This window comes from Camelina sativa, chromosome 16 (genome assembly GCF_030686135.1).
Source record: "Camelina sativa cultivar CO46 ecotype springtype chromosome 16, ASM3068613v1".
NCBI lineage: Eukaryota > Viridiplantae > Streptophyta > Magnoliopsida > Brassicales > Brassicaceae > Camelina > Camelina sativa.
In genome coordinates this window covers 6,771,519-6,784,983 of record NC_141895.1, presented here as the reverse complement: position 1 = coordinate 6,784,983, position 13,465 = coordinate 6,771,519, and the positions used below count along the sequence as shown (strand labels likewise).

The following is a 13,465-nucleotide window of genomic DNA, read 5'->3' as shown; positions in this document are numbered from 1 at the left end:
CTACCCTAATTTTCTCGATTATTCAAAATATATGAAGTTCTCCACTGAAAAAGAAATTCAACTATCTGGAAGTATCCAAAACAATAACATTACAGAAGAAAAAAACTAAAAGATCTTGTAAATTAATTAATTAATTAACTCAATTTAATTTCTTGATGATTTTAGCTTACATTATGTATGGTTCCAACTTCCAAGACTGATTTTTTCCTTATAACTTATTTGCATAATCACATAGATATTATCTGATGGTGGTAAATAACATACCTTACTCGTTTTACAACATACTTATATGACACATATATTTATGGTTATAGACAATTACGATTTCGACCAGGACCTCCATAAAAGAAATTAAGTCCCCATGTACTATCAAAGCCAGACCTAACATTGTAACAACTCTCTTTCGTCATATAAGAATAACCTCTCTCAGGTGGTTTTAGATTATCATATTCATCAAGTATCTCAAGATTCCTAAAATAGCTAGCTTTTTCATATCCTTCTTGGGCGAAACGTCCACTCCCCATTTTCGTTGTCGTGTGTTGCGAGTTGCGACCCATCATTAAAATTTATAATTTCTCCTCCCCAATTAATCTGACTCGCACCATTTTTGAGATGGTTAAACAATATGGAAGGCCAATATCCTACAACTATGTTTTCATTAAATTTTAACCACCAATTCCCTGTATGAGGATCCTATAACAATGTAACATTCATTTTTTGGATGGTAGTTTTTGAAGTTATATGATGACAAATAGTCTTAACTACATTAACCTTCCATATAGTGGTTGTAATATGATATTGTTGGCCATTCAAGGTGGAAACTTGTTTTATAGTAGCACCTACGATAAATGCTTTGTTAACAGGAACAAAACCGGTGCAATCAAGATTGTAGCAGCCTGACTTATACCCATCGGCCTATTTTTATGTTACGAAACAACAAACAAGGAATTTTTTCCCCTAAATATAAGTACATAGCCGTGAAAAAATAGAAAGAAAAAAAAATTAAAATATCAGTATAAACATTTGACTCACAGTCCAAAAAATAAAAATGCTAGGGTTTTCGTCAACATAAAGATCCGGATATATACACCTGATTAAAAAAAGAGAAATACCCTAAAATAGTACTAAAACAAGTTTTATGGACAATTATATCACACATTCCATAAATTTCCAAAAATAGCAATATTTAACATATTAAAATAATTAAAATTAATTTTTAGAATTTTGTTTTTTAGGTTTGGGTTCTCAATTTCATATTTAGGGTATAGTTTTGAAGGGTAGGGTTTAGTATTTTGAATTTAAGATTTAATTTTATAAGATTAATTAGTATTATTTTTGGAATTTTAGAGATTGTGCTAAGTTTGGAAAAAAACTTATTTTGTGCTATTTTTGAGAATCTCCCTTAAAAAAAGTAGGATACCAAATAAATGAAAATTTTAAGAATATTATATGTATATACTTGTGAAAATATAGTTGAAAAATAATATAAGACCTGCCACCCAACTTCAATGCTGTTAACTTCTGAGCCAGGGCCAGCCGTAACCCACATTTGTGCTAGGCTAAACTCTTTTTTCGTTTGTATGTAAGGTTTCCACATGTTTATATCGGCATACTATCGATGTACATATACATATAATAAATTTATACTAATAATTACTGCTATGCAAATGCTTATTGAATAATATATGTACCTCATGAAATTTGGAATTGTCGTTCGAATTTTTTTTCCTATATCTTTCAACCGATCTTCTTCGTAGAATATCTTCTCTACTCGTTCTTCTAATTGGGATACTGTTTTTTGGGCATCTACCATTGATTGTCCAGAGTTGAGTCAACATACTTTGAAATTTGATCCTTGTGGAACAAAAATTGGTTGCATCTTACGAAGAAATGACGTTAGAAGAAATGAAGCTAATTAAAAAAAAAATGATAACCCAGATAGATATTGTCTACTATTTGTTGAGTCAAAATAACACAATTTTTAGATAGATATTGTCTACTATTTGTTGAATATGTTTACTAGTAGTATCAAGTGATGGAAATAACAACACTATATAGTATACTAGTAGTCACTCTGTGCTACGTACGGAGTTAGTTTACATTGTTTTTAGATATCTTTTGTAATTTTGGAAATTGTTAGTTAAAACAATATTAATTAAATAAAAATATTATGTAAGATTTGAGATATGAGGGTTAGTAAAATGTGTCTTTCTATTTATAAGAGAAATTATAGTTAAGAGAATATGAAAACATTATTATTTAATTGGATAAGAAATACACTAATCTGTATATCAATTAAGTAAATGTAATTTATACTTTCTCCAGTTTTTTACTTGTCGTTTAAGGTTTTCTCACACAAACTTAAAAAAAACTATTATATTGTCTGGTTTACCTTTTATTAATATATTTTATAAATATTTCATTGGTCAAAACTTTAAAACAACATGGATAAAACTGGAACGTTCACCAAACATTTTTATTGAAAACCTAAAACGACAACTAAATTAAAACAGATGGAGTATTTAATTGTTATAGGAGTTGCATAAACGATGTGAGAGTTATAGATATGCAATCATTACATATCAATATATTTTGTTATATATGTAATATTTCTAAATACTATTATTAATTATTCATTGCATTACTATAAAATATTATGAAAGTTACAATAAATGAGAGTTAGTACAAAATATGGGATTGATGAGATAGAATAGAAAAGTTAACAAAAAATGTGTCAGGTTTATAGAAATACATTATTGTGAATTAATAACTAAATTGTCTATTGTTTTAAATATATTTTCAATTTATATATTATAAATATAAATCTAAATACGAACATCTTAGTTAATCAAATCATGAATTTAAATATATATTCACTTCTCTCTTTAAACAGAAATATATACAGTTACATCTTTATTAAAAACATATATATATATATATATATATATATATTCAATTATCATTTAGTTGTTTAGAAATTATATATTAAAATATACTTTAGTTTATTTTAAATGGATTGAACATGAAATAAAATAATGTAATATCAAGATCATGTGAATTATTTATATTAAAGTGTGGAAATAAAATAGCAAATTATTAGTTGACATTATCCTATACAATCCAAATATTATAATCTTATATCCTTAAACTATTTAATCATCAAATTATCTGTTACATTAAAAATTAAAAGAAACAAAATGACACTTGTGAAAGAAGGGAACATCATATGACAATCTTTTGTAGCTTTCCAAATGAAAACTTTACTTTATTACTAGATGATATAATATAGTAATGTTTATTTCAACTCTTACTCTTAGAATTTGACTCTCAACATAATTATATATTAAAATTATTTTAAAATCAAATACACATGAAATTATTTATTTTCTTTTATAAGTATTTTAAAATGATTGCATCAAAAGATGAACAAAGCAAAGGTAATTTACATTTGTGGAAAAAAATATTCAAATTTAAAGTTAGGAACTTCCCAAAAACGGATGATCCGAACAATGATACTATTGTTACCGGTGTTTTGTTGTTCGTTGGTGATTGAATCGAGGATAGAATAGAAAGTAAATGTTTTAGTTTTCACAATTGTATGAAAGAGGATGTGATTGTATGGTAATAGGTTGTTTTTAGAAAACTATACTTTATATAATGTTTGAGCCTTTAAGAGAGAGAAGAAATTGAAATCAAATATTAATGATCATAAATTCGCAAGTGTTTCAAAATAATAAGTTAAAAATGAGAATTTATATATATAAACAAAAATGAAAACTGAGGAAAATAGTGGGTATATATAAGGCAATGCATAAAATGATGGTATTCTTTAAAATCAAACCTAAGTAATTATGTTCATACACCATAGAACCTAAAACAAAATACTGATCAACCCAAATAAAAAGTAAAACAAATTGAAAACCAATTAAAAATAGAAAATGGTTTCATACTTTTAAAGTAAAAACTGAAACCAAATTAATTTATGATAGACTAATTTAAAAATATAGAAGATTTTATAATATATCTAAGATAATTCTTGTATAGTTTGCTTTTAGATTCAAACATAGAAATTAAACCTAAGAATTCAAACTTGTAAATTTAATTTAATGTTGGTATAGTTCCAAGATGAAACCAACGACAACTGATAAAAGGTAGCTCTAGATTATTGGGGCTGCATTTGTTTCTGATTAAAGAAGGGAGAAAGAAAATGTTGATGATTTTTTTTGGAGTTTATGGGCTTGTAGTAAATTGGGTCCAAACTATAGTTAATTAGGTCCAAAAAATACAGATGTCAGAAATATAGGAAGCCAAGTGTCATCTCCTTAGCAAAAGTTGAAAAAAAAACTTCTCATATTATAAAAAAAAAAAAAAAGATTCCGGACGGAGATATAATAGATTGTGTTCAGATAAAAAGACCATCCAATTTATGATTTATTGAAAAACCACACCATTCAGGTTCATAAAATTTACTTAATCTTTTATCTTTAATATATATCTTTTTAACATAGAGTTCAGTATATATATATATATATATACTGAACCTGAATGGTGTGGTTTTTCAATAAATCATAAATTGGATGGTTTTTTTTTATCTGAACACAATCTATTATATCTCCGTCCGGAATCTTTTTTTTTTCCGTCTGAATGATTCATTGATATTCACAATAACTTCAGAATAAAATACAAAGGCCGACAAGGAAATTAATCCTTCCGGAGACTTAAGCCGGCGAGTACAAAACCCTCCCGGAGACTAAGACCAAACAAGGTGAGCTAAGGGGAAACAACTCAGACAGACAAATACACAACATCCATTCACTTCCCGGAATTGAATCAAGAGATCCAAAAAAAGAAAAATTAAAACCTAGATCTTATTAAGACAATTAAAACAAATCTGAGAGAAGAAAAACACACAACGGTTTAAATTGCAAGAACCTCCTTTACCACTAGTTAGAACCGAATGAGCATGTCGTGCGACCCTTTATGTTGCTTCAAAGAGGAGCTACCGGGGGCGGTGAGACACTACCAAAACCTAGAGACCATTCAGGAGAAACGACTCTTTAAAAACAGGAAGGAGATCTCGATCTGCGTTGGTGAAGAATCTTCATCAGAGGCAGTGAAGTAACAGTTGGAGACTGCCTCAGCCATAAAAATGGCCAGATCTGAGGTTAAACTTGACGGAAAGAACAAGAGCCAAAAAGCTAAACCCAAAGTTAGGAAGATCGAAGCTTAAAAAATTCTAGATCTGAAAATCTAGATCTGCTGCCGTTGGAAGAAAAAATTGGATATGCCGATAATTTCTTTTGTAGATTCCAGACGGAGATCCCTTTATTTTGTCTTTGCTTCTATCTTTTATCGGCATCTCCGTATGGAATCTACAAAAGAAATTATTTACACATATAAGTACAATTTAAAAATGAGCAAAAATGAAATCATTCTCCGTGAAATCCTGCAAAAATGTTTTACTTTGAAAGATTTAAGAAAAGGTTTGTTGATTTTTTTCAAGAGTTGATCTGTTTCAGCATCACTGCTATGGTTAGAATGTTGAACACAAAATTCGCTATCATCCGAGTGATCATGACTAAAAACACACAATTTTTTTTTTGATATGTTTTGAAGAGTTTATTTTTGTTTGGGTCAATCCTTTTTATACATAGTATGAAATGTTGATCATAAAATATAGAGCCTTGTGATTTGTTCTAGACTCTAGTATTAGAGTTGAGTTACTACATGAATCTATACATGTTTATTGCATATTATTGAAAAGAGGCCTATGGAAAGTTCATGCAAAAGAAAATGCAACAAATCTATGCAATAAAGGTTGATACTTAGATTTTCTTATTTATAAAATAAAAGACTTTGAAATCAATTAAAATAACATCCAATTAAAGTGTATACTGTTTCTTAAAATAGATTATTTCATTATTTCATTTTGGACCTGTATACAATACAATTAATTTAGTCATAGCTTTTAATGTTATCACAAACAATAATGAAAATCGTTACTAGATAACCAAGTGATTCTTACGAATATGGAACGCTTTAGGCGGCATATGGGAGAGTCGGCCGTGTGCACAGTCTATAGTGGCGCCACATAATCGATTTTACATATATTGAGGGACTGCCAGGCTATGGCTGGGTTGTGGCGACGTCTGGTGCCGGTAAGGGAGAGACAAGGTTTTTTTTTGAAAAATCTCTTTTGGATAACTTAAATATTAAGGCAGGTTCGGGTGGCGAGAACTGGCCTACTGTTTTTGGGATGGCAGCGTGGTGGAGCTGGAAATGGAGGTGTCGAGATGTGTTTGGGGAGCGAGGGTTGTGTCGAGATCGACTCGGTTTTATCAAAAAAGTGGTAGCGGAGGTTGTTCACGCAAACGCAAGTGTGAATGGCGGGTCGAATACAAGGGATTGGGTTGAGCGACTTAATGCGTGGAATAGAACGAATGAATGAAGGGTGAGTCACGGTGAACACAAACGACATGTCGCATGGAAACCCAAGTCAGGCTACGGCGGGGGGGGGGGGGGGGGGGGGCAGCAATCCAGGATGGTAGTGGTTAGTGGTTTTGCACTGAACATTGGAGTATGTTCAGCTCCTTTGGCCGAACTGTGGGGCATATACTATGTGTTATTGTTAGATTGGGAGCGTGGTTGGAGGCGTGTGGTGTTGGCGGTGGATTCGTAGTTGGTGGTGGGGTTTCTTCGGGCCGGAGTGGACGAGTCTCACCCTCTGGCTTTCCTGGTACGGCTGTGCCATGGCTTTATCATAAAGGACTAGTTAGTCTAAGTTACTCATGTGTATTGGGAGGCTAATCGTGTTGTTGATGGTTTACCTAACTATGTTTTTTCCTTGCAACTTGGTTTTCATTTATTGGAAGAATGGTCGTATGCGGTTGATTCGGTACTGTTGGATGATATGAACGGGAACTCGGTTCCTCGTCGGGTTCGGGTGTAAATTTTTTATTCTTTATTGAATAAATTGTAGGAGGGAGTTGCCTCTCTCCTTTACCAAAAAACAAAAAAACAATAATGAAAATCGTCCTCTGAATCTAGTCTAAGAACGGTGGTTTTCTCTTGGTGTTTGTGTTTTCAAATTAGTATTTACAAGTGTAGGCTTTGACAGTTGCAGAGATTATCAGCAAGCTTTATTCTGTTCCTACGGTCTGGGGATATGAACATGTTGGTTATCTCTCGTTGTTTGGATAGAAGGTTAGGTTCCCTATCTTATTGTTGTTATCTGTCTACTCGTCGTGGTGACTGCTAGCCCATCAAGTTCTGCTCAATCTATTTGGAGGTTCTTTAGATTCATTCTGGTTCGATTTTTCACCGATCTTGTGCTTTCGAGTTTGGTGTTACCATGATGGATTGTTCGCTCCTATCTCTGCATTTCAGATCTGATTGAGATATGTTCCTATGGTTTTGCTTCTATCTAGGTCTGAATTGTCACCTTGTTATGACGTCGCCGTATCCAGAAGAAAGTGTGAATAACTATGAGTGGTTCTATCTTGCTCGGTTATGAAGATTAGCATAGGAGTTCTGTTTCTTTAGGCAGTTTGACTTTTTAATGGGATGTTTGGATTATCGTTGGTTGGCCGAGGGCATCTTCGATATGTACTAGTTAAGAATATATTGTTTTCCTTTATGGGTTTAGTTTGTTTCCTTTGTATCGGATTTTTCAGTTTTGGTTTGTCTTGCAATTGGGGATCTTCTTCTATCTTTGTATCCTTTTAGCATTTTAGTATCGACCTTTGCTTCACTTTTTTTGAACATTAGACTCTGGGGAAATCTTGTTTTCTGTCGGCATAAGTTAGTAATTCACCAGTTTATTCCACGAAGTTATATCAATAAATTAGTTTAGTATTAATTATATGATTAGTTTAATTTTGAGCAACTTAATAGAATTGTTGGGATGGTCTTATAGGATCATTCCTTTCAAAGGAAAAGTTTTGATATAATCGTTGGATACTAATACCAAAATAAAAAGAAATCAAATGAAAATGGTCGAGAGTAGAAGACTATTACAAACACATTATTCATTATTTAAAATTAAACTGAAAATTACTCAGTTTGACACAAATTTGCCCAAAAATAACTAATGTAAATCCCAAATGATCGACAGAACCAGATTGACACAAATATTGTGTTAAAAGTCCAAAAAACCTTTATCTTTTTACTTTGGGAAGTTTCCTTAATTTTAATTTGAACTTAAATTATTTTCTAATATATTTTTAATAAAGGATTTATTTTAATCTGTCAGCATATGATTTTTTAAACAAATCTGTTATAACTTAAAAAAAAAGAAACAATAAATCTGTCACTATACGATTTTTAAAACAAATCTGTCATCATATGAATTTCAAAACAAATCCGTCATAACTTAAAAAAATCTATAATAACGTAAATAAATCTGTAAACACTCTTAAAGTCATTCTAGCAATTGTTATTTTCTTTAAAATCTGTTACTAAACCGCATATGTTTTTTTAAAAAAAACAAAAAACAGTCATTACATAAACCAAAATCTGCCGTAACATGAAATAACAATAATTCGACTGTGGGTTAATCAAGGATTTCTTTTTAAAATTAAAAATCTGCCACCATGCCACAGTTTTTCGGGGAAATATAAAAACCTGTCGTTGTCAAAACTAAATCTGTTATCATTTGATGTCAATCTAGTAATTATTTTCTCGTCAACAAATCTGCCATGTGACGACAGACTAATAGTCTCAAAAACAAAACTGTACCGACTAATCAAAAAAAATCTGTCATAAATTATGAAAGTTTGTGGTAACAACAACAATAAGTCTGTCGTAGAACAAAAAACTGTCACTAAAATTAAATCTGTCATAACAAACTACAAAAAAGCTGTCAAAAAAAAATATCTGTCGTGGAAAAATCTGTCGTAAATAATAAAATATGCTACGTCTATAAAATCTGTGACAACTGAATGGAAGACTTAAAAAAAAAAAAAATTCGAAATATCCGCGACCTACAGAAAAAATTAGGAGGGATATTTTGGTAATTTTTTTCCTATATAAAAAAAAAAAGGTATTTTAAGAACAAAAAAAACTAAAATAACCCAAATATTTTATGAGTTATTTAGGTAATAAAACCCATAATTTGGGTCTAGCCTTTTTCCCAAAATTAAAAGATAAGAAGTAGAAGGCATATACAATCTGTAGATTGACAACCTTCTACATACACACAAATGAGTGAATGTTTTGTCACATACACGACAATTATTCAAAACATGAAAACAACACTGTGAAAGATGACCACCCTTCACCTCCAGTTGTATGGATGGATGTAGTTGTCTAGGAAGTTTCAACTGCATTCATCGAATCCTTGGTGCAGACTGTAGAACATGCGTTGGCACATTTTTCAACCGCTTCATTCACGACTTCACTTGCATCTAATTATCGAGACATAATATGAACGGATATTATATATATTATCATATCAAATAGTAGAAAAAAAAAAGATACTAACGATACATATGAATATTGGAAGTTTGCTTTACCAGAGTTCTGAGTAGTGGTTAAAGCACCGCACACAGAGGATACACATCCAATCTTGCAGTATTTAGTGACAGCATCGAAACAAAATTTAAAACACATCAAGAAAATGAAATCTTGTTCCGTTATATTATTACAATAATAAATTACAATATTAATCAATTTACATATATGTCAACAATAGTTACGACTTTTTATCATATTTTAATTTTCATAAATTATTTATTTCTAGTCGGTTACATTTATTCATTATAAAATTGTCTTTTTCACTATATGTTATTCGTATATTTTATCCTAATTTTTTGTTCTAATAGTTATATCTTTTAAAAATAATTAATAAATCTAAATATTTCTGTCTTTTGAACTCTAAATAAATTTATCCCTTCTTCAATAATTAACAAACATTGTTCTTTGACACAATTTTTTTGTTTTATACTGAATCGCTCATATATTCTTTAGATAATTTTAATTTTAGTGGTAGCCTATATTTTCAAATTTTTTCATTATTTTAATTTTAAATTTAATTTTAATTTTAGTTGTAGACAAATCAAATGAAAATGGTCAAGAGTAGAAGACTATTACGAACACATTATTCATTATTTAAAAGATAAGAAGTAGAAGGCATATACAATCTATAGATTGACAACCTTCTACATACATACACAAATGAGTGCAAGAATCTTAAATGTTTTGTCACATACACGACAATTATTGAAAACATGAAAACAACATTGTAAAAGATGACCACACTTCACCCACAGATGTATGTGGTATCTTCATGGATAGATATAGTTGTCTAGGCAGTTTCAACTGCATTCATCGAATCCTTGGTGCAGACTGTAGAACATGCGTTGGCACATTGTTCAACCGCTCCATTCACGACTTCACTTGCATCTAATTATCGAGACATAATATGAACGGATATTATATATATATATATATATATTATCTTATCAAATATTTTTAAAAATGATACTAATGATATATATATATATATATATATATACGTATGGGAATTGTTTGTTTTACCAAAGTTCTGAATAGTGGTTAAAGCACCACACACAGAGGATACGCATCCAACCTTGCAGTATTAGTGACAGCATCACCTTGAAACAAAATTTAAAACACATCAAGAAAATGAAATCTTGATCCGTCATATTATTACAATAATAAATTACAATATTAATCAATTTACCTGTGTTTTCGAGAATGTCATGGGTATATCCAGGAGGACATTTCGTCCCACCAATGTTTTTGCAGCCACTGAGACTTGCACATACTGGCCTGGGACTTCCAGTTAAGCGGCAGTGTTATAAATATTTCTAGCAGTGGTGGACGGACAGCAGCTCTTTGCGTCAACTTGAATTTGTGCCATGAATAGACTCATTAGGAGCACACTTAGAATCAAAGTTTTGCCTTCCATCTTTTGATTGATTAGTTGTTTGATTGCAAAATGTATGTGAAGAGTTATTATAAGCTTGTATTGATGAAATGGTGATGAAACAAGGCTAGCTTAAATACTAGTTGCTCTGCAATTTGTAACCACAAAAGTTGTTTGATACCTTTATATCACATGCTCTACACACACTCTGTAGTCTGTACACGCTGCGTGGACCACCCTTATCTCAATTGCTACCTTCACTTCCGGGAACTACATTCATCTCTTTTTTTTGTTTTTTTTTCGTTTTTTTGGTTAATAGAGACAAAAAGAAAAACTCTTAAGAACTCTTAAAACTTTGTGTTTCTTAATAATTGAATTTGGATGCTTAATGTTCTTTTTACAATTTACTACTTCGTGTTAATTTTGCTGGTTATAATTATTTAAATATGTAATTATATTATGTACGTTTTTATAATTTGGTTTATAAGATGTGGATTGTGAATGTTCGTGCTAAGCTCTTAGAATTTGCTGTCAGTGACATGAGTACATGACGTCCAAAGTTTATGAGGCCGTGAATCGTGTTTCTCATAGCTTTGTCAAAGAAAAGAAGAATTAGTTTGTACTTGGATGGCATAAACTCTAAGGTGAGTAGTGATGGGTTAAATACATTTGTAAATTCTCTAATTGATCTAAGCATCTTTTACTTTTAATGTAATCGTCTCACTTATAAAATATAAAACCAGACATTTTATCAAAAAAAAATCAGTGGAAGAATCGAGAAGCGTATGAGTAGATTGAAGAGGAAAAGATAAGAGTGTAGTTTGTTATCACGTGTTATGTATTTCTTTTATATTTTAACCAACTCTTTGTATTTATATACAAATTGAAGCCAAAACATTTTTTAACCAACTCTTTGTAGTTATGTACATATATATATATACAAATTAAAGACAAAAACTCTAAATCGTTTGCTAGGTGTTTCGATTTCAATATTATATTATGTAGGGACCAAATGAATGCTTGTTGCCTGATTTGTGTATTGTATTTTCTATTAAGAAAAAAAAGAAATTTTTATTTTATTATTTAATTGAACCAAAAAAAAAAGAAATGTGAAATAGTGAAAGAAATGGAATTGTAATTTTGGCCGACAAAAAAAAAATGGAATTTTAATTTTGGACTTTACTAACTGTTGACGATTAGTTTATTTTTGCGATGCATTAAATTAGAAGATTGTTACTCTTTAAATCTGAAAAAATACAAGCTAAAGTAATCAGCCATGGTGTTAAGAGAGCTCACCTTCATGTAAGTCACAAGGTCCAACCATTTACATTTATCTGTATATGACATACTATGATACCAATTTTTGGGGTAGGGGTGTTGAGATAATTAGTACGCAAATTTCGTAGTCTGAAACTAGGGAAGGGTTTGAGCATTTGAATTGGACAGATCCATTGCGAAGTTGAGACAGACAAGTAGAGCAGCCATTGCAGTCCAGATGGTCATGAGAACAATAATTGAGGAATGAAGAAGATGACGGCCACCACACTGTCCAACCTCAGATCATTGGAGAAGCTAATACAATATATGATTCGGTAGACAATTAGAAAAATATAGCAAAACCAACAATCATTACAAGATGTTAACCAAGAAAATGAATTTCATTCCTAATACGTGTTTTTTATGCATGCGTAAATTTTGTTAATTTCATAACTCAAATTGATTATTTATTGAATAATCCTTATTGTAAAGTCATCTTCTTAATTTGTTTATGAACACAAGATAAGAATCGGAAGACAGTTCCGAACAACCAAAAATAAGGTTGACCCAAAGGTAGGGTTTATGTGTTGTTTGCCACTGAGTCATGAACAAGAACAAAGCAAGAGGGATTCTTAACACAACAACGCTTAGGTGTTTTTGCTGTTCTAATATCCGCTCTCAATTGAACAGAGGACGCGCTCCTGGGTCGATCGATTGTAAATTTAACAACAACAACAACAACAACAGAAATTGTAATCTTAGAGAGGATATATCCATATATTGGTTGTGTAACTACTACATAAAACAATAAAACACAACAAACTTATTTTTCTACAGAGTTTGATTGATGTATAGTTTTTCTGTACAAAAATAAGTTCGTTGTGTTTGCTTAATACTTAAAAACTAAAAAAATTAATTAACAGAAATACCCTAAAATAGCTCTAATACAAGTTTTATGAACAATTATAGCACTATTTAATATATTAAAATATTTTAAATTAATTTTTAGAATTTTGTTTTTTTAGGTTTGGGTTCTCAATTTCACATTTAGGGTATAGTTTTGAGGGGTAGGGTTTAGTGTTTTGAATTTCGAATTTAGTTTTAAAAAATTAATTGATGCTAATTTTGGAATTTTAGAGATTTTGTGCTAGTTTTGGAAAAAAAACTTATTTTGGTGCTATTTTTGAGAATTTCCCAAAAATTAATGATAAAAAATTGATATCATTGTTATTAATAACTTGAGATTAATAACCAGGTGTGAATTATTAGGTTTTAAGTTTTTAACAAAAAAAACATTTTAGTGATTGGGCATGTCCCTCT

General features: G+C 30.5%; 2 long non-coding RNA genes and 1 pseudogene across 2 annotated transcripts; all 3 read right to left on the bottom strand.

Annotated features, from left to right (window-relative positions):
- Nucleotides 1-308: 308 nt before the first annotated feature.
- Nucleotides 309-5,741, bottom strand: LOC109129456 (protein neprosin-like; annotated as a pseudogene).
- A 3,410-nt stretch (nt 5,742-9,151) lies between these two features.
- On the bottom strand, nt 9,152-9,627 carry LOC147925201 (uncharacterized). Its single transcript, XR_015585336.1, has 2 exons — nt 9,513-9,627; nt 9,152-9,404 (listed from the first exon to the last, which is right to left on the bottom strand). It is a non-coding gene; the product is annotated as an uncharacterized LOC147925201 (long non-coding RNA).
- A 456-nt stretch (nt 9,628-10,083) lies between these two features.
- On the bottom strand, nt 10,084-11,134 carry LOC104750097 (uncharacterized). Its single transcript, XR_761525.3, has 3 exons — nt 10,703-11,134; nt 10,537-10,613; nt 10,084-10,401 (listed from the first exon to the last, which is right to left on the bottom strand). It is a non-coding gene; the product is annotated as an uncharacterized LOC104750097 (long non-coding RNA).
- Nucleotides 11,135-13,465: the final 2,331 nt, after the last annotated feature.